We start from the raw sequence: 19,295 nt of genomic DNA on the forward strand, positions 1-19,295 counted from the left end.
CTAGATATGGCAGTTACATTTTTGGGGGGAATGCTAATTGTGTATGTTGGGTGGAAGGCGAATTGGAGGTTGTATTATTTTTTTTCTAGGTAAAAAATGGATAAAGATATGAAATCGGAGATCGCAAATATAAAAGGTTGAATCTCTTCCATCCCATTGTCAGGAGAGGAGACGTAGGAAGCAGCTTGAATATATCAAGAGAGTTCCAAAAGGACCAAAGTGATGGTCAGGCTCTGTGGCTCAGAGAGTGACACGAGGCAGGCTCCGGTTGTTGTTTTTTTCCCCCCAGAATTCATAGCTGGCGGTATGCTCCCACTGGGAAGACCAGTGAAGCAGGTCGTTCACCCATCTCAAAATTGACCAGACCCCTACATTTGGATGCAAATTCAAAGCAATGGAGAGTGCAACAATTTTTGCTCACCGATCCCTGGACAAACTATTTTCTGTATTTGATTTTTCAGATTTCTTTTAATATACACTAATTATTTATTTTCCCCCTCTACTTTTTTGATTTTGTCTTCAAACGGTGCAAATACATGTATATTTTGCAGCGTTATTGCAATGTTTAACTCTCCTAGTGCCGGTAGTGAGCTAAACAAGTCTATCATTATCATTTATTTTTTCATTTTGGGGTTTTCAATTAACACTCGGGGAAGGCTGTGAATCATGCGGCTTGGTGGAAGAGGAGGAGAGCTCTCTGTGCAGGCAGGGTTAATCTGCATATATCTGGCAGGGCTCCATGCAGGTTCCCGGCCCCGTAACGAGGTTACGACAGCGTTCAGGTGTGTGCGCGTCGACTCCATCCTCCTCCAGATTTCCCCTGCTGAGGGGGCCAGCAGACATATATCTTTCCAAGTCACCGACCCCGGCACATGAAAGCGCCTGGAGCCAATTTGAAACAACCTTTGTGTGTAAAAGGTGCGTTACCCCTGCCAGCTTTACCCCCTACCTCACCCAAGAACACCGTACCACCAGCCCCCCCCCCCCCCCCACTCCCCCACCCAAGGGGACCCGAGGGCCACTTCTACCACTCCAAAGCCTTCATTTTAATTTTTCTTGTGAGATCCACTGGCTGGGGGCGATGCATCCCAGTGGAACACATGCTCTTCATTATAACAAAAAACCTCAGACCCACTCCCGCGTCTCTCTGACCTGACGACTTTGGAGTGCGCGAGAGCTCTTCTTTATTTCACACGCTCCTCGCCCGCCTCCTCCCAAATAAAGTCAGTTGGTTGTTTTTTTTTTGCACATTGTTACTTACACGTGTAAAATAGGAAAAGATCCATGATTGATATTTCAACAGTTACGGCTTGGGCGACATTGTTGTTGCTTTTCAAGAGCGGGTCAACCGTCGGCGAAAGGCGAAAGGCTCCAGTCGAGGGTTTGTGTGAACCGCAATGTGAAATCTTCGTAAAAATGCTTCGGAACTGCACTTAAACTTGTTATTGTTCATGAAGGGCTAACAAGGCTAACACCGTTGGTGCCAAGGCACGGTTGAAGATGAGTCATTCCCTTAGTCTGGTCTCTGTTTTATGTTTAAACAGTTGGAGCGGCTTAACATTTGCGGTCCCCCCCAAGTTTGAGAGGAAGAGGGGGCGTTCAACCCACACCATATGAGCCAATTTCAGCACGTCTCAAGCTCTTCTTTTCACTTTGTTATCACGTCATCCCAGATAGGTTCATGTTTTTGCCTGGGGGGCATCCTTCATCATTTTGGCAGTTGGAGAAAAAACTAAAGCCTTCTTATTCCCAAAAATACTTATCCCCATGGCAAAAAAAAACTCAACCGGCTGAGCCATGAGGCTGTCCATAAATAAAAAAATAAATACAATTAAACAAAACATACAATTATATAATATAAAAAAATTAATTCATGAACCAGAGAAAATATGGTACAGCATAAGGACAAAACAGTCTCTATGCTGTAATATTGCGTGTGTGTGTGTGTGTGTGTGTGTGTGTGTGTGTGTGTGTGTGTGTGTGTGTGTGTGTGTGTGTGTGTGTGTGTGTGTGTGTGTGTGTGTGTGTGTGTGTGTGTAATATTATGAGTGTATTTTTTAGTATCTCCCACCAAAATGACTTTCTTGATAGATAGCTGTGCTCCACCAGAGTGTGCTTTGTGCTGAGCAACACACAGCATTGTATTTTCTGATTAATCGAAACTACTATACTAGAACCAGACAATCCCAAAAGCATTCCTGTCACATGTGGCCTATGTGCCTTTGGCCTTGCTCATGCATGTCTTCTACTCTTCTGAAAATGTATTTCTTTTATTTTTACCGATCCCTAGGAGGCAGTGTTGGAATCTCATTTGGCATATTGTGTATGCTGGTCTAAATATTTATCCAGCTATCTACATTGTTTAGCTTAACTGCTGTAACAAATATAAAGGAGAATGAAGATCAGGTAAAAGGTAAGACATATCTTTACCTCATTGTTCCTTATTGAAAGGTAGTGTCTAACAGAAGCTCTCCAAGTACATTCTGTACTTGATTGAATGGCTAGTTTTATCTTTCACCAAGGTGCACTTCATGTTGTTCACAGGCAGCAGTCATTTGATGGGAACATTAAAATGGCACCCTTTCTCTGAGACTAAAGATGTTATGTTGGTGCTAAACAATGCACTGTGAATTATGTGAATCTTGCATTTTTATTTTTTACAACTTTTAAGACTTGTGTGCTTTATTTAATTTTATGTAGGTGGCTGTGTATGTGTTAACATCTGCAACACGGAAATGTCAAGTTTGTGCATAACTGTGAGGGTGTGTGTGGGTGTCTTGCCTGCATAGACATATTCTAGCTGTCCTTTATAAGCTCTGGCTTTGTGGCTTTCTATGAGCACTGAGCAGAGTAAGGTGTGAAGTCCCCCATTAGCCCTTTTCCCTTAATCTCACCCCAAGTCAGACTGCGGGTTGAGATGCAAATTGGCAGGCACGAACTGTAAACTGGTTAAATAGACTGAGTCCAGAAATACGTCCCCGAAGGCTGCATTTTAAAGCGACACAACATTTCAGTCCGTCGAAAGCAGTAGAAAACTGCCAAGACCATATGTTTATTGCAGCCCAAAGTGGGCTATTACTAGTTTCAACAACGTTGTGTGGTATAGCTCATCAGTGTGACTGGGCAATTTTGATACAAGCAGTGCAAAACCGCTTCTAGGACGCTTTGCACATCATTGGATTATGTTTTGAGCATGTGGGTGCTTAACATATTTTGAGGCCAGTATTGATAAATCAAAAATAATATTCATGTTGTTTGTTCAAAGAAGCATTAATCAAATCCTAATAAAAACACAAAACAAGACAAGAAACAAAAGGCATCTGTGCTTTTCATTTGACGAGCCGTTCGGGATGTTTCGACGTTGCTGTCAACACGAGCAAATCACAGTGAGATATGTTTGTCCTTAAAGGCTTTGACAAGCATGTTGTTTCCTTGATGGCCAGCGGGTTGATTTGGGTAAAAGTCTGTGTTTGGTCTGATGTCATTAGAAATCCAGTCCGTTTTACAAGAAGACAGAGTGTCGTTGGCGGCTGATTTTGGGCTCTAGTCATGTTACCGAACCACCGCAGGATCGTGACTAATGTGCAGATTGGCACAGTGATGAAGCTTCTAGCGTTGGGCCCCGTGCCAAAATACAGATACGTTCGTAAATGATTAGATTACCTCGATGGATGATTTATTTAAACATCTGGAGGATGCTGAAACAATGACTCATATAAAATATAAAACATTTTCTGGTATGTCCCTGATTGTGTCTGGCATCAATAGTACCGAGTCTTGGATCCAGTTCAGTGGTGTGTTGGTCAAACATGCCGGCAATGACTGGAGGATTTCATGTGGCCGTTCGAAAACGGGTTGGAGGAGGAAACAATAATGACGTTGTGCAGAATATCGGTAAGAGTAAGTTCACCTTTTATCAAACTAAAAAGCTGTATTTGTTGAGGTGGGTGTTCCGGCATGCTCTGGGAGTGATTTAGTCCAGACAGGCATGGTAGACAGAGCGTTGTACAATACCAGGCACCCAGTTACACCGTGTTAATCCTGGGTGACAGGGAAGATAAAATATTCTCCTCACGCGTGTTGTGGAAAAATGGCTTGTGCTTCTTTCCTGTCAAATATTTGGCCCTGGAGTTTCACTGGGCTCCGACCGCGGTTGCCATGGGCGATGGGATTCACTGATAACAGTATTTTACAGAGGGCTCCATGCACACGCACCCCAACCCTGTTCCCAACCCGTTCAGCACACATGCAGACAGACACAGGGGCAAGTGTGCACACACTCGCACGTATGTACCCACACACGTGCATACACGATCACACAAGCACATATACAGACAAGTGTTCAAAAATACACACACATGCGCACACACACACACACACACAAATGCACCCCCCCCCTACACACACACACACACACACACACACACGAGTACATGCGTATGCGCAAATGCCCGTACACTATGCAAATTTGTTATTTAAGATGAAGGTTTATCATCCCCAGGAAGGACGACATGATTGACCAGAGCATTTCTTGTCCTCGGTCCAAACTTGGACCGAGGACAATCACAGGTGTTGATTTGCCTCAGGTGGTGAGCTGGGATTTAATCAGAATGACTGTCCCTAACAAAAATGATGTGTCATTAGCAGTTTTTCATGTTTTGTCTTTTATTTCAACAACTTGATTCCAGTGGAACTCTAGAACAGAAACTTAATTAATGCATACATGAGATTTCATTGAGTTTTTGAGTTTGAGACGATGCTTTCCCAACCATGTTAAACAAGTCAGAGCTGTTTCTTTCTTTTTTACATATTTTGTATATGATTTGGGTTGCGTAAAGGTACTACGTGTAGGATTGTGTATATTGTGTAGACATGTATACATATTTATATATCTCACTAGATTTCTTCTAGATTTTTACTATATTTTAATCTAAGATAATGGCAAAACACATGTTCTCTTTAAACTTTTGCATTTGCCTATTTTGAATCTACTTAAATCTCTCCCATTGTGTGATTATAGCTTACCTTTATATCTGATAATAAATTACATTAGTTTATGATTGTCTCAACCCACAGAGCTCCGGTTCCAGTGCTCTGAATGCATGAGCAGGCTGCAGTTCACTTGCCGACCAAAGGGGTCAGTGATGACGAGCAATTTCTGATACTAGCACAAAGTACATTTAATATACACCTCTCTTGTTTGTAGTTGGGCACCTGTACGGCCAAAAGGTGCCCTCATTCAATATGAAAAAAATAAAACATGCCGAATATAAATGTTCTTGTTAGGCCTTCCATTTGCTGCAGGCCTGAAGTGAGTCTCTTCAGTCTGCACCATTATGAGCCCATCTCTTCATCAAATGTTCCTTTATGTGTGTGATCACGACAGACTCCGCTCTGCAGATCCATGGAGTTTTTTTTGGGGGCGTTGATGAGATTGTCCATGAGATCTATGTCAGACCCCTGTGGTCGTCGCTGGTAAACTGGCAGCATCTGCCATTAAGCACGTTGTTACATTGGAGCAGGTTGTTGCGGAATGGCAGCTGGCTCCACGAGAGAAGACGAAGCAGGTGGCGCGTGTGGAGGAGTGGAGCCTTCACTGACATTGACCGAGGGGAAAGTGCATATTAATCAGCATGAGAGATAACACCTCAGCAAGGCTTTCTCCCCACTCGCTCGCTCCTCCCCAGGTCCAACAATAGTTCCCACCTCCTCAAAGCTGTCCGGCTCCTTTCACATTACCCCGGCCCCGGTTTGGCCGCGAGTGCCAAATAAAACACAATATCACGCTCCTCGGGCGAGAATAGAAAACACTTTCTTATTAGCTCTGCGGTATATGTTTTGATAACCCCACTTGTGAAGCCTCACACACGTATTAGCCCTTATGGTCCATATCCTGTCATTTACACTGCGTGTGTTTGTGTGTGTGTGTGTTTGTGTGTGGGGGGGGGGTACTGTTTGTTGGGAGTTTGTGGGAGTAGCGCTCTACAGAAGCTTTGTATAACTGCCTCATTATGAGTTAAATATAGTGAGTATTTAGTGGAACAAGAAAACCCCATTGTGGTATTTATTGACATGCATGCGTATAGATTTTTTTGCAAAGCGTAGCAGAGCCTTTGTTCACGCGCGTGAACGCGTATATCTTTACAATTTGTGAATATTTACAAATCCTGAGCGTGTGCACGTGTGCGTGCACGTGTGTGTGTCTGTTTGTCCAAAACCCTCAGCATCGCCTTTGTCCATACATACACCGACATCTGTCTGGAGAAATTGGCGTCTGCTTCTGTTTGTTTGTGTCTGTGTGCATGCGCTGCTGCACGTGCACGACCATGCAGCCTCCCTCTCCTCTGGAGCGCCACCGTACGGCCGCCCGGCCAGGCGTTCCGCTCTCCCCTCTCCACTGGACTGCGGAGCGTCCCGGAGAGTGCTCTGGCGCCTCTTCACAGGCCGGCCTCTTGGCGCGTGACCTTATTCCCTGACATTTTCAGCCATTAATCTGCGGAGCGCACGCAGTGATGGAGTACCTCTCCCGGGTTACACTCTGCTCTTGTCACACCGTTTTCCCGCCGTGGCGTGGGAGGTCACCACGCCTACCCTCCGGCCACGCCACCGGCGGACTGGATGCGCCCCCCCCCCCCCCCCCCCCCCCCCCCTGGTTGATGTGGTCGACTCCTGATAGGTCGCCCGGCGCCGGGTTATTGGCATGTTAACGACAAGAGCCTTTGTCGAGCTCTGTTGTGTTTGGATTGGGTTTTGATGTATTGTTTCTTTTAGTCGCACCGCAGGATATATTACACGTCTCCAAGCGGCTCAGTAGCATAGGGATTTGATCAACTAACAATAAAAAAAGAAGAAAATCAAAGCTGAAAGTAGATACTAATACATTGCTGTTTGGTGGGTTGGCCAATCTTTTGTTGGCACCAATACCGGTAAGACTGTGTTGTCCTCTGCTGTATCGATGATGGGAGGGATTCTCCAGCCGTCACAGCTGGTTAGGCCTTGCTCTGCTAACGGTAAGGCCGTGTACTACCCTTACTTAATGACCATCTTGCTTCTTTCTGTGGTAATGCAAACATATCGGTTCACCGGCTCCCCCTCCACCCTCTCCCTATGCTCCTCTTGTCTGGGCATCTGGGGGGATTCATAAGGAGTGTGATCCATCATCCCGGGCAGAAGCCCTGGGACTCCGGGCAGCGACCGGGGAATGCAGCGGCAGCCTGGGAATAGGCCCGGGTTGGGTTCCCCGTCATATGGCTCTGGGTATATATTGGGGTGTAAAAGGTAAGTCCCTGTCACCAAAACTGGAAAGCCGCGGTGGGTTTACTGCGAGGAGCTCCGTCCGGGGCCGTCGGTCGTTGTTTTATCTCGGACCGTAATAACGTTTTATCGATCCGTTGACGGAGTGTCCGGGGCCAGTCGTTAACGCGCGGCGCTTCTCTTATCGCGGCGGGAGCGGAGATTGCGTTAATGTTTGTTTTTCTGTTCAGCGGGTATTATGGCCTGAGGGCCGGGCTGAGCCGCCGACCGCCCGGCGCTCCCTGGCGGTATGTTTTCCTGATGAATTGCTAAATCAACGCCGTCGCCAGAACACCTCAATCCCGGACGTAAACGCCGTGCCTTTGCATGGAACATTTGTTTTGGCAGCTGCAGCTGTCGCCACAGTCTCCCGTAGCACGCCGACGACAGCAGCTCACCTGGTGACGACAAGAGGGGTGGGGACCGGGATTGCAAGGCGGCGTGGGTTTGAGGGGATTTGTAATGTGTTGACAAACACGCAGCCCTGGCGATGTACCAAGAAACACTTTTGTTCAATAATAATGGCTCTGGTTAATGGGGATGATTGTTATAATTAGTGAGAGGGGATACCAAACAATTCTGTTCTGACTTGGCCATTACTCTGCGTGTAGGCTATCGCCTTCTAGCGTCTTCCAGTAAGCAATCAACAGCAGGGGAGGAGAAGCCCATAGAGGTCTTGTCTGGCGGTACCGTTTTCTCATTTCGCCTCCTGAGATGATGCGGAGGCCCCTGTGAGCCTGAAACTGAATTAATAATGAACAAAGCCAATAGCACTGTGTCCCGTTCTCTAAGGAACCACCTTGAGGTGACTTTGCTTTAGGTATTGCAGGTATTCAGTCCACAAAGGGGTGGGGGGTTGGGGGGGAGTCCTTCACATCTACTGTTTAACTTAGTATTGTGGAATAGAAGTCATAGTTCTGTGTCATGTCAGATGTCAGATTTTAGCTTTTTCCTATCACAATCCGACAGAATGAAAAGCTTCCCCTTGTACTCAAGGAACAGGGTGATTTGAAGAATAATTAAGCGCGTGTCACACAACAGTGACCCATTTCTATCCATCCCTCCCTTTCTAGAGCAGCTCTTCAAAGGAAAACGCTTCTGTTGAATAACTCGGGTTCCGTTCATTGTCCAGGTTTTCTTTTGCGCTCTTTTTTTCCACCGCTTTACGTTTCAATTTCGATGCGGAAGTGCTTTGAAATTAGATTTAGTAGAGTAGTTTTTAGTTTTTTCTCCCTCCTCTGTTGAAACGCATAAAATATGCATTGGCTGCTGGGTACTATTTAGAGCAGTGCTGATCAATACTCGCGCATAGTTTTATGAGAACTCTCTGAAGAGGTGCCTTGTCAATCTGTCAGAGATCATTAGCAGGCAGCGAGGTAGGGTGTTGCGCTGAGGGATAAGGAATGCAGGTGAGTCTGACATCAACACGGCATTGCACATTGCTTCATCCGTGTATACCGCAGAGAAATACAACCAGTAAACACAAACTCAACATTTCCTGCTTCTTGGCTAATGTAAGGGAGGAATTTTGAATTGGAATCTGTGATGATGTTTTTGTGTCAATGTGATATAAGTAGCATTGTGTTATTGTGGATGGTACGAGAAATTCATTCTGAATAAAGGGCAGAGGGTAGAAGTGCTTTTTTTTATAAAACAGAATGGCTCTCTTGCATTTATCCTTTGTTTCTCTGTTTGCCGATCTTTCTCATTTTGAAGCAAATGCAGAAGGAAAATGCGTAACAAAAATAACTCAAATGTTTTCCACTAGTTCCGCCACCATGAAATAAGCCTTAGGAAGAACCTAGTTTGAACGAAAAGAAAAAAGTAAGAATTGGATAAATCATTCAAGCAGAATATCCCACAATACGCTCCAACCATGTGATTCATGGTCTTAAGAAATACTTCCGGATGAAGGGAGGGCTCAGCTCGATGACATTGCATTGGCATTCAACGAAACTGAGAATGAGATGATGAGCCAATTTCAAGCTGACATCTTTTAATGTGTCTCTATGGTTCATTATCTTCGTTCCCACATTAGCATAAGTACTTAATGTTTACAGTTCTTCTACCCGTACTGTGTGTGTGCTATGGTGTGGAGAGCCACAACAATACCCCCTCTCCTATGTTCTTAACTTTAATCCAATGCTTTTTGCGACGCTCCTCTCCGTTCCCTATATTTGTCCCTACATTCCATTTACACTTATATTACTTTCTCCCCTGTGGTGTTCGGAGGGAAAAAAACAATCATGATTTCATCTCCATACCGCGTGAACTCACTGACTGAAATTAAGGTAAAAAAATAAAAGTCCCAAACAGTGGGACTGTGTTATGACAATTCAAGTGGAAGGTAAGGATGCATCTAAAGAGGTGGCAGAAGGCTCAGAATAAAAGCAATAGTGTGCGGGGACTGAAAATGCGGTTGAATATGGTGTTGCCAGCTGATTGGATGTAGACACCCTTGACTCGAGGTTCATCGCTCCTCGTCGGACCAGGGAACTTGCTTAAAGGTGACATATTATTCCACCATTTGTGAGTGTGATTAACCGTCAAAAGCCGTTTTGAAAATCTGCCTCTTATGACATCACATCACTTGGATGTGTGCTAGGTATATCAGTCTACCAGCCTACCAAGGTGGACTTTAGCAAACGTTGCTCATCTAGCCGTCATACATCTAGCTGGACAAGCCCACTTGGGATTTCAGAAGAGGCAGTTTTTCAAAAACGGCTTGTAATGGGTAATCACACTCACCCCTGGTGGCATAATATGTCACCTTTAATGCAAACCGAATGCAATACATTACATGACCTTAGGAACAGTTTTAGATTGGATGAAAACAAGGTGTATCAGGGAGAGCTAAGTGTGCTGCACAACCATTTAAAAACGGGCAAGCCGGCTGCCGCCGTCTATGTTTTTGTTCGCAAACCCACCATTTTATCTGTGAACAAACAGACAAATTTGATCTAGTTTGAAGTACACTGGAGCCTCTAGGCCGGTAATGCACGAGGAGAGAATCTGGTAAATTTCCCCTCAGACTTGGCCCTCTGGGAAGCACGTACGCCTCTCTGATCCATCTCTTCAGACGTGGATGGAGACGGGTTCCATCCCAGGGTCTCCATAGCAGGCGAGGGGGAACGGCGTTACCTACTGCGGCATCTCACGCTACAACAACCAAAAGCAATAACCCCAAGTCCTCCCTGGTAATGTGCTAGCCGGCTAACTGCTGGGGCTCTGGCCGTGGTGCTGAAGAGACAGCAGTTGGCCCTTCGCGGTAGCTGTCCCTGGTGCTGTCCTTAGCACGGAAGCTGTGTCCGCCCGGGGTTTTCTTCAAGGCTGTGATCGGTGCTCACGGTGGCAGACAAAGTGTGTGCTTCCTTTGATTGCATTTGCAAAACAGGCCAGTCTGATTCATACCTGCATGTGGTCAGAATACCAACAATTGGTGGACTTGCTGACCATTTAACCGAGTGCCGACGCAATCTAGCCGCGCATCATGGCTACAAATCACATGTACATGTATCTCATCTCATCATCCATGTGCATATTCACCAGGGTTGAGCAGAGATCCATGAAATCAGTTTGATGTAACACTTCAAACGCTGGCTTATTGCAACCAACCGGCAAGTGTCTTCAAAGATCACCACAGGAGTTGCACTCTTGATCAATGTGGTGACCAAATTCCGCATAGTATGACTCAATTGATGTTGAAGGATTGATTGGGATTGTAATTATTACAATATGTTGTACAGTGTTGCACCCCCCCTCCCCACACACACACACACACAGGCCACCCCATGTTGCCCTTTACACTTCGACACAAGCCTTATATAGTCTTGTGCCATCCTAAAACATTAAGAAAACAACATCTAGTAGTGTGAAGCATTTATCAATGTTTTGGCCCTGTATAAACAGTCTCCAGCAAATAAGACAGGAGAGCAAGAGGCCATAGTTCAGTTTTACTGAGAATCCAGAGTTCAGTTAACTGGTCACCCATGATAGATAATGGTAGCTGCAAACTTAAGGACAAAACTGGTGCAATTACGCTGTCCTGCTACTTCCATCAGACATGACTGCAATGTGCCCGGAGCAAATGTCTATATTTTATTATATTGCAGCTCCTTTCAACTAAATGCCATTTACAGTTATCCAAAGGTTGGGCTTTTCACACACTGCAGGTTCCTATTGATTTGATTCTCTGGTGCCTTCCTTATAATGTATACCTCCACACTGTCTTGGCTTGCTAAGCACAAGTTGTACCACAGACAGAGGCTAAATAAAAGACCTCTACCATTTTGAAATGCCAACAGAATCATAAAAGCAATGGATAGTTGCTTGGACCGGAGTTGTTTTGCTGGATAAAGAGCAGCATCACCTTGGACAACTGGTTTCCCTGTTCAAGGCCACTTGAAAGGCAATTGTTGAGTGAACATTTAAACAAGTGCTAGGTAACTTATCGATGCATACATTAGCTATTGTGGGCAGCACGCATACTTTGAGTCTTACTCCAAACTCCGACCAGAAATCTTGTCCTGACAGCAATGTTCCATTTTCTGTATAATTTATAAACCAGGTTATATATTTTATAATGAAAGGCTTTTTCCTTCATGATAAAAAACATGAACTCGACACGACACAGGAGAACATCAAAGACGTGTTAAAGAAAGCGATGACGACCGTGTGAGTCAATACCGTCCTGGGCAGAAAACCAGGGTAGGAGTGGAATAATTGGAGCGGAGAATCTATTTTTTCCACATAAGCAGATTTTGCACATGCTACCGTCTGCTTAAATTGATTATAGCAAGGCATCAACTTGTCAACTTATATTAAGCAGGCTATTTAGACTGTGCTGCCCAGATGCCTGCAAGTATAGACAGGAACCGTTGTTTCTGTGGAGATCTCCTGCCTCTTTGTAAAATGATTAAGTAACATGATTAATATTGTCTTCTGCATCCTCATCCTCATCCCAACCCACCCTCATAACAGCGTGCTAACCTCTCTTTCTGTTCTTATTCCTCTTCTTTCATTCCTTTTCTGGCTATGACTCAACACGTCTCGCTCATTAAAACTAAAAGGCTTCGGTCGCCTTTAGCACCGCTAAGATCTATATTTGAGGGAGAGGAGGAGTACACATACATTAGTGTTTTTCTCTTCCTTTGGTCGACATCAGTCCATTGATTGTATATGTGAGTAAGTCGGCGTGCCCGCTTGGTGACTACTGCCTTGCTGGTTGTATGGCTTGAACTAAAATAATGTGTTCATAATTCCACCTACACAGCTCTGTTGGCCTCACTTTGGCGCTGCAGAACAGAAGGGACCTCCAGAGAGGAGGAAAATGCACAGCACTTCAGCAGCTTGGATTGCAGGCCCCAGGATAGAGCACTCTGTAAAGCGTGACTCTCAGGCCTGTCCCCCCAAGGTTCGCAGACTTTTAACCTGCTCATTTAATGGTTATATTAATTTGCAGAATTACATGGAAATGTGTTGAGGAGATAAAAGTCTCGACCCTCGGCCTTGATGGGAGTTGGGTCAGGCCTATATTTAAATTAATTGGAACTGTTTCCCCAGGCAGTTGTGAACATCTCATTTGAACACATACATCATGTTTGGTCCTTTACTCGCTTTGTCTATTGGTTTAGGTGGGAGAAACCGTTTCAGTTTGGTGTATTGGTTTTACACGACTATCTTACTAGTCATTGTACAATGAACAATCTTTATTTCACGTTCCTTTCTATGTCATTTTTCCAAACATTATAGAATGAATAGGTCTACCTAGACACAGGCAACATTATGTCAGCTATATTTTGTCCTCTGTTTAAGGGTACTTGTGTACTAAAAAACAAAGATAAAGAAAGAGGAAAATAAATCATTAAAATTCACCGCTAAATGTCGGAGCCTGCGAAGGAGAATATCATAAACGAGGTGAATCGCGAGTGATTGAGGGAGGTGGAGCTCATGATGGCTTATCAAGGGTTGACTTACTGCTTCCTCTGCTCTTGGGGGAATAAGCCTCCTCCACTGGGGTTTCTCCCTGGCAATGGGGGGGAGGGGGATAAATAAGCTGTGTTTTCTGAGTCTAGCCCTCTGATCTCCCACTGAAATAGAGAAAGGATCTATGAATGTCCCCTGTGATACCTCTACCACTGTGTATTTGCTGCTCATTGTGCGGGTTGCAATTACCTTCAAATCCTTAATCGCTTATCTTACTAAAATTAGTCTTCATCGGTATTCCAATCACGGCGCGGACGTTGCATAATTTTCTCTCTTTTTTAAAAATTGCAAGCATTTCGGTATCTGGTGTGGAGGACCGAAATGACAATGACGCACGGGTGAGGCATTACTGAGCTGGTGGGAGGCTTCGGGCAGGGAAGAGAAAGCGCATGAGCAGAAGGAATGTGATTGGCAGAGGTAGTGACAATTAAGCTGTCGCTGGAAAGCAAAAAGACCGGATCTGGATGTGGAGCGATGTACCACTAATGTCCTGTGTCAACCTTTCCGTTTGTGTGTGTGCGCTCCGCCTCTGGGCTTGTAAAGAATAGTGTTTTTTTTGTTGGTCGGAGCCAAGGTGGCTGTAGTGGGCAATTACGCAATCGCAGCGCCGCATCCACTGCTGTCTGTCTAATTGGAGGAATGGAGGAGTCATTTTCGTAGGGATGGAGGAAATGGCTTCTACCTGCCTTATGCATGCAAAAAAATAAAAGAGACAGCGAGTGAACAGGGATATCTAGCTAGCTCTGCTAATAAGATTTCACCCCAGGCCACAATTTTAATAGTCAGGGATAGCTCTACCCATCGGGGGTTACTTCTCATTTCATAGGCAGAACGTTGCCTTTGTGCTGGCCTTGCACAATAGGGATGTGAGACTTTGCAGCTTTGTCATTAACATCGCAGTATTTAAAAAACGTGCCTCTTTTTTTTCTGTAGGCGGTTTTTCCATAGGTGTGGCATTCATCATATAGGCACACGTCATTGACTCAAACCACATGGGCTGTTTCCCTAGACTGACCCCAAAGTTTCTTTTCTTTTTTGTGGATTAAAAAGCAACAGATGATTGGATCAGGTATAACAGACATTGTATTGTAACACCATATTTCTTGCCCGAGGATACTCGTGAAAATCTCACCCCGCAAATCGCATTCAATTTGATCCCACAAACTAAATGACATGCTAAATTATGCATAACTTTTTAATTGGCTTCTGGATTGTAGGTGGGTTGTCTTTGTGTGTGTGTGTGTGTGTGTGTGTGTGTGCGTGTTTATGTGTGTGTGTGTGTGTGTATGTGTGTGTGTGTGTGTGTGTGTGTGTGTGCGCATGTGCAGGTGCATGCAAGTGTGTGTGTGTGTGTGTCGTGCGCGTATGCATGTGCGTGTGTGCGCGTGACGTATGCATGTGTATGTGTAAGTGTGTGTGTGTGTGTGTGACACATGGAAGGTGAGGTGACGTGGTGTCGTGTGGAGGCAGGGCTGGACATGTTCCAGGGGCTGTGTTTCAGCACAGCAGGGGGGCTTACAGCCTTCTGTGGCGCCTGCCCCTCTCTCTCTGCCCCCTTCACCCCACTCTGCCTCTTGAAAGCAGGGAATTTACCCTCTGGCCAATATGCAGAACATTTAACCTACTTCACATTCTCACTGCGCACACCTCCCTCCTGTATAAATATTACCAATATAGTTGGCCTGCTTGAAATTGAGTTGTCAGGGAAGGACACTGCCTTGACCCCTAATCCTGTATGAACTATTTCATTTGTAGCAACCGGCAAAGGCTAATCTGACTAGGTGTGTGACTATGATCTAAATGCTAAAAGGGAATTGCTGACAGTCTATCTATATATTTGCTGTGTTTGTATTGGATGAGAAGAGCAATACGGTACTAAACATGAAATAGTTAATATTCATGACGGGAAGTTAACCATCATATGAGACAATTCCTTTGTTCTGTCGGATCAGAAAAGAGATATCACACGAATGCTAGCTGAATTCAAGGATGAATGATGAGTGAAACAAAAAAGTATGGTATAGAAGTGAATAGTGTGTGAATGTGTGAATTTCCGCGTAGCAAACAATAAATAAATCTCAAGCACATGCTAAAGTGTCAGTGAGAGCAAATCTTGAGGCAATCAAAGAAACATTTTTATGAGTGAGGTAATCAGTTTCCAATGTGGTTCAGGCATGTCTGAAATATTGTTTTGTCAAAGAAACCTCTTCTGTGCTTATTTAGGACTGTGACCTTTTTTTTTTTTCATCAGTTGATCAGCTGTTCGTAACAACATTGGGTTCTATTTGAATGCACAAATGTGAAAGGTTTACAGACAATATATGCTTCTTCTCTTTTTTATAAACCTCTCCTATGCCACTCCCATTTGCATTGTTGATTTATAATTTCCTATGTTTGCATTGCTCTGCATCAATTATAATACATTTTAAATATAATTAAAATTAAAATGATAATACTGTTATTTTTGACAAAAATTAACATTATTGCTATTGCTACAATCAATCAAGGATAAATACTGCGAAGGGTTATGATAATCAAAAATGATTTACTATCAAATGAATTGTGGCCAATGTCCAACCTAGCCCTGCGTCAGCAACAAATACATATAATGCCGTTGAATTAGCCACCAAAAAAATCTTTATGCGCCAGCATATTTAGACCTTTACTAGGTGCACGTGGCAGCAGAACAACGACAGTGCCCTTATCTGTGGAGGAGAGATAGCCTCACCCAGGGAGATAGCCTTGTGTACTCTTCAGACTGCATGTGAATGTGGTTCCCTTAAAAAGAAAGAACCTAATGAGTCATCAATCAAGTCCATTTAAACCGTACCGAAAGCCATCGAATTTGCAAAGAAGGACACTGATATGGGCTGTATTAAGTTGCCGTTACCGCGCTTATTACGCTCCCTCCTCGGGCTAATGGTCCATTAGCTTTCTTTACTGCATAATGTGCCTTGGGTACAGCAGGAGCCTGGTGCACAGACTCCATATTCATGACAATGGCCAGAGGACTCCTGAGGCCGGTAAATTTACCCCGAAAATAGACAGTTACCTTTATCGCCAGGGGGCAAGATGATGGCCAAAGTGTTTGCGCACTGAACTCTGAAAAAATTCACAACAGCAGCGATCGGCCCATATTTGAAGGCCATTATCTGAACAGATGGTCGTATCTTTTCCTCTCCTACAGTATATAGATGAGAATCTGATCAAATAATGTATAATGTATGGGGGAGAGATAGGGGAGAAACTGTTGAAATATGTACTGCAACTGTTGCCACAGCAACTGAACTTTCAGTTTGATTAAATCCCTTTATGTGCATAATTCCATATCTTTCCGCTCACCTTAAGCAATTGTTTAAAAGATATTTGACTGCAGACAGTTCAGCGCATACCACTATAGCACCAATATATATTCAATATTTTAAAGAGACGGCAACCTTTGGTTTGTAGATTTGACTACTGTTCTTTTGTTCTTGCTAAAACTTTTAATGACACAAGAAGACAGAGAAGCAATACGTCATTTTTTTTATTTTACTTTTTCCCACTAACAGTGTTGATAGGTGCAATTTCCTTTGTTCTTTCAATCTGGGTTGTCGGCAACAAGTATACAAGACTTGACAGGCTTTAGCCTTGATGGAAATGTTTTGCACATTTACTCCAAACTTTTTTTTAAGTGGCTACTGTTTGTCTTCAGTGAGATCAAACGCCTTTCCAATGACATTTGAAACGCATAGCTATTAAAGCACAATTAAATTAGCCTCATACCTCAAGAGGAAGTTGTGATGTTATGCGCTGTTCTGATATTAATAATATCTAACTGAGTGAGTCACGTGGCTGGTCTACTCATGTGGTACAGGCATTGTGGTTTTGCAATAAATGTACCTTTTAGTTCCTTTTGGTCTTTCTGCTTTTAAAATCGCTTTGATGACTATAATCAAGAATCTTTAAAGGCTGCAATAAGGGCTTTTAACGGATGTAATGGGCTTATCTAAGGTTGATGAAATATGATTTATAATGAGATTCCGATTCCCTTTGAAATGCATAAGATAAAGGTCCAGGTTCCTTATTTTTAGGAAAACTATTTACTAAACCCTTCCATACTTATGCCATTTTTCAATGATGACAGCTACGGTAATTACAAACATATGCGTTATACTCTCAAAAACATGAATGTGTAACACAGTTCTTATCTCAAAAGAGCCTCCATTTTCTTTCTGCATTCATTGAACTGCACTATTGGCCAATGGCCTGACTGTACTTGTGTGGAAACAACATTAAACGTTCCCTTCAGTGATACGCCGGTCCTAATGAGTCTCTCTTGAAAGCCAACACACAGTCTGTCCACCTTGCCAGCCACCACATAAACTAAGGACATAGCGAAAGATGTGGTGCCAAGGTTCCACGGTGGCAGCCTCCCTGCCTGCCTGTACCCCAGGTCTCTCTCTCTCTCTCTCTCTCTCTCTCTCTCTCTCTCTCTCTCTCTCTCTCTCTCTCTATCCCGCCCTTCCTCTGTGTGTTCTTAAGCAATGCATGATGGGAGGACCATCTGACGACTGGGCACATTTCCACAGAAAAATGACCCCAGTCAAACTGTATGTAACACAACTCAGAAAAGAGAAGAAAATGAGGGAATAAACCGAAAGGGAGAAGAAAGACAAAGTGTAAATGGCTCTTTGCTCACGTTGTCATGGCGTCTGCTGTGTCGCATGGCCTCTGGGGAGAAACTTCAATTTGATGCTGTTGGTCTGAGTGGGAGATTTTTTAATTTACTTCTATTTTTTGTACCTTGCTTTGACAGGCCATTTTGTGTCTCTGTGGTAATATGAGGTGATAATGTTTTTGTCTGGCATTCTCTCAAACAGTTTAAAAGCTGACCTGCTTTGTCTTCAGGGGGTTGAGTTAAGGTATGGTCTTTATTTCCCTGCAATAGTTAAACATTTTATTGTTATATACGGCCTGCTATTAAATACATTTGCAGTGTAACATATGCCACACTTTTTTTTGGTAAAATATGTTCAAACACATATTACAACATTTTGCTTTGTGCATTGCAATCCAAGACACTACACCATTATTTTGATCCAGAAAGCCATTTGCTACAACAGGCAATTATGGCAACAGAAACAGAAATATTTACAAGAGAGTACTGAAGGGAGTTTTTGGCTACTGTTATTGTTGAAACATCATAAGATTAATCTCCGATAAATTCTCATTAATGCCCTGAGTCTCAACGCCTACCGCTGCATGGGATAGCTTAATAAACCGAATGTGATGAATCTGAGCGCATGTGAGGTCCTTGTCGGTGTCTATGTGGAGCAGTGATTATGGCTATGTTTCACATAGACACAGGGGGCTTGGGGGTTGGTGGTGTGTGTTGGTGTGGGTGTGGATGGGGGAGGTTAAGATGAGATACAGACGCCCCAAAGCAGCATCTCAAGCTGAGCACGCCTGCGGCCCCACCCTCCGGCCACTGGGGCGCTCGCTTCCAGAGCACCCTGGGGTGATGTGCTTGGAGGCCCAGTAACTTTGTACTTCTTCTTCTAACGCGCTGACACACAAAGTGACTTGAGCCTGCTGCTTGCGGGGTTTTCTTTGCTAATGCTGTGGCTAATGGAGCGCTTTGTTCTCCGGAAGACCCTTGTACTCCCTCTGAACATACCTCTGACCGTGGCCAAGCCCCAAGCCAATTAGCGGCACAGCATGTCAATGAATAATTACTGTTTCGTCTTACCACACATGTGCCTGTATGGAGTATATACAGATTTGTATTGATGTTACTGCTCTCTTTGCGAGAGAGGAACAACAACCACCTCACAAGGCAAAAGACATGCCATCAAAACCAGCCAGGAGATGAACCGACTTGTTATTCTCCGACGGTTTCAGCTTTCTCAATGTCGGGTCGTAGATTTGTATCAACTGCCAGGAAACCCCCTCGCTTCTGGCCCTTTCTGCCGTTAGATTTTTATACCTGAAATGGTTTTATCTTTTAAAAAACTCCAGGGTAAACTGCAGAAGAG

At 44.1% G+C, this 19,295-nt stretch overlaps 1 protein-coding gene across 1 annotated transcript in view; it reads left to right on the top strand.

Moving 5' to 3' along the window:
• lrp1bb (low density lipoprotein receptor-related protein 1Bb) overlaps window positions 1–19,295 on the top strand; it is a 228,399-nt gene that overhangs the window by 16,453 nt on the left and 192,651 nt on the right. The gene's annotated exons all lie outside the window — the stretch shown is intronic.

Source organism: Gadus chalcogrammus, chromosome 20, assembly GCF_026213295.1.
Source record: "Gadus chalcogrammus isolate NIFS_2021 chromosome 20, NIFS_Gcha_1.0, whole genome shotgun sequence".
NCBI classification, from domain to species: domain Eukaryota; kingdom Metazoa; phylum Chordata; class Actinopteri; order Gadiformes; family Gadidae; genus Gadus; species Gadus chalcogrammus.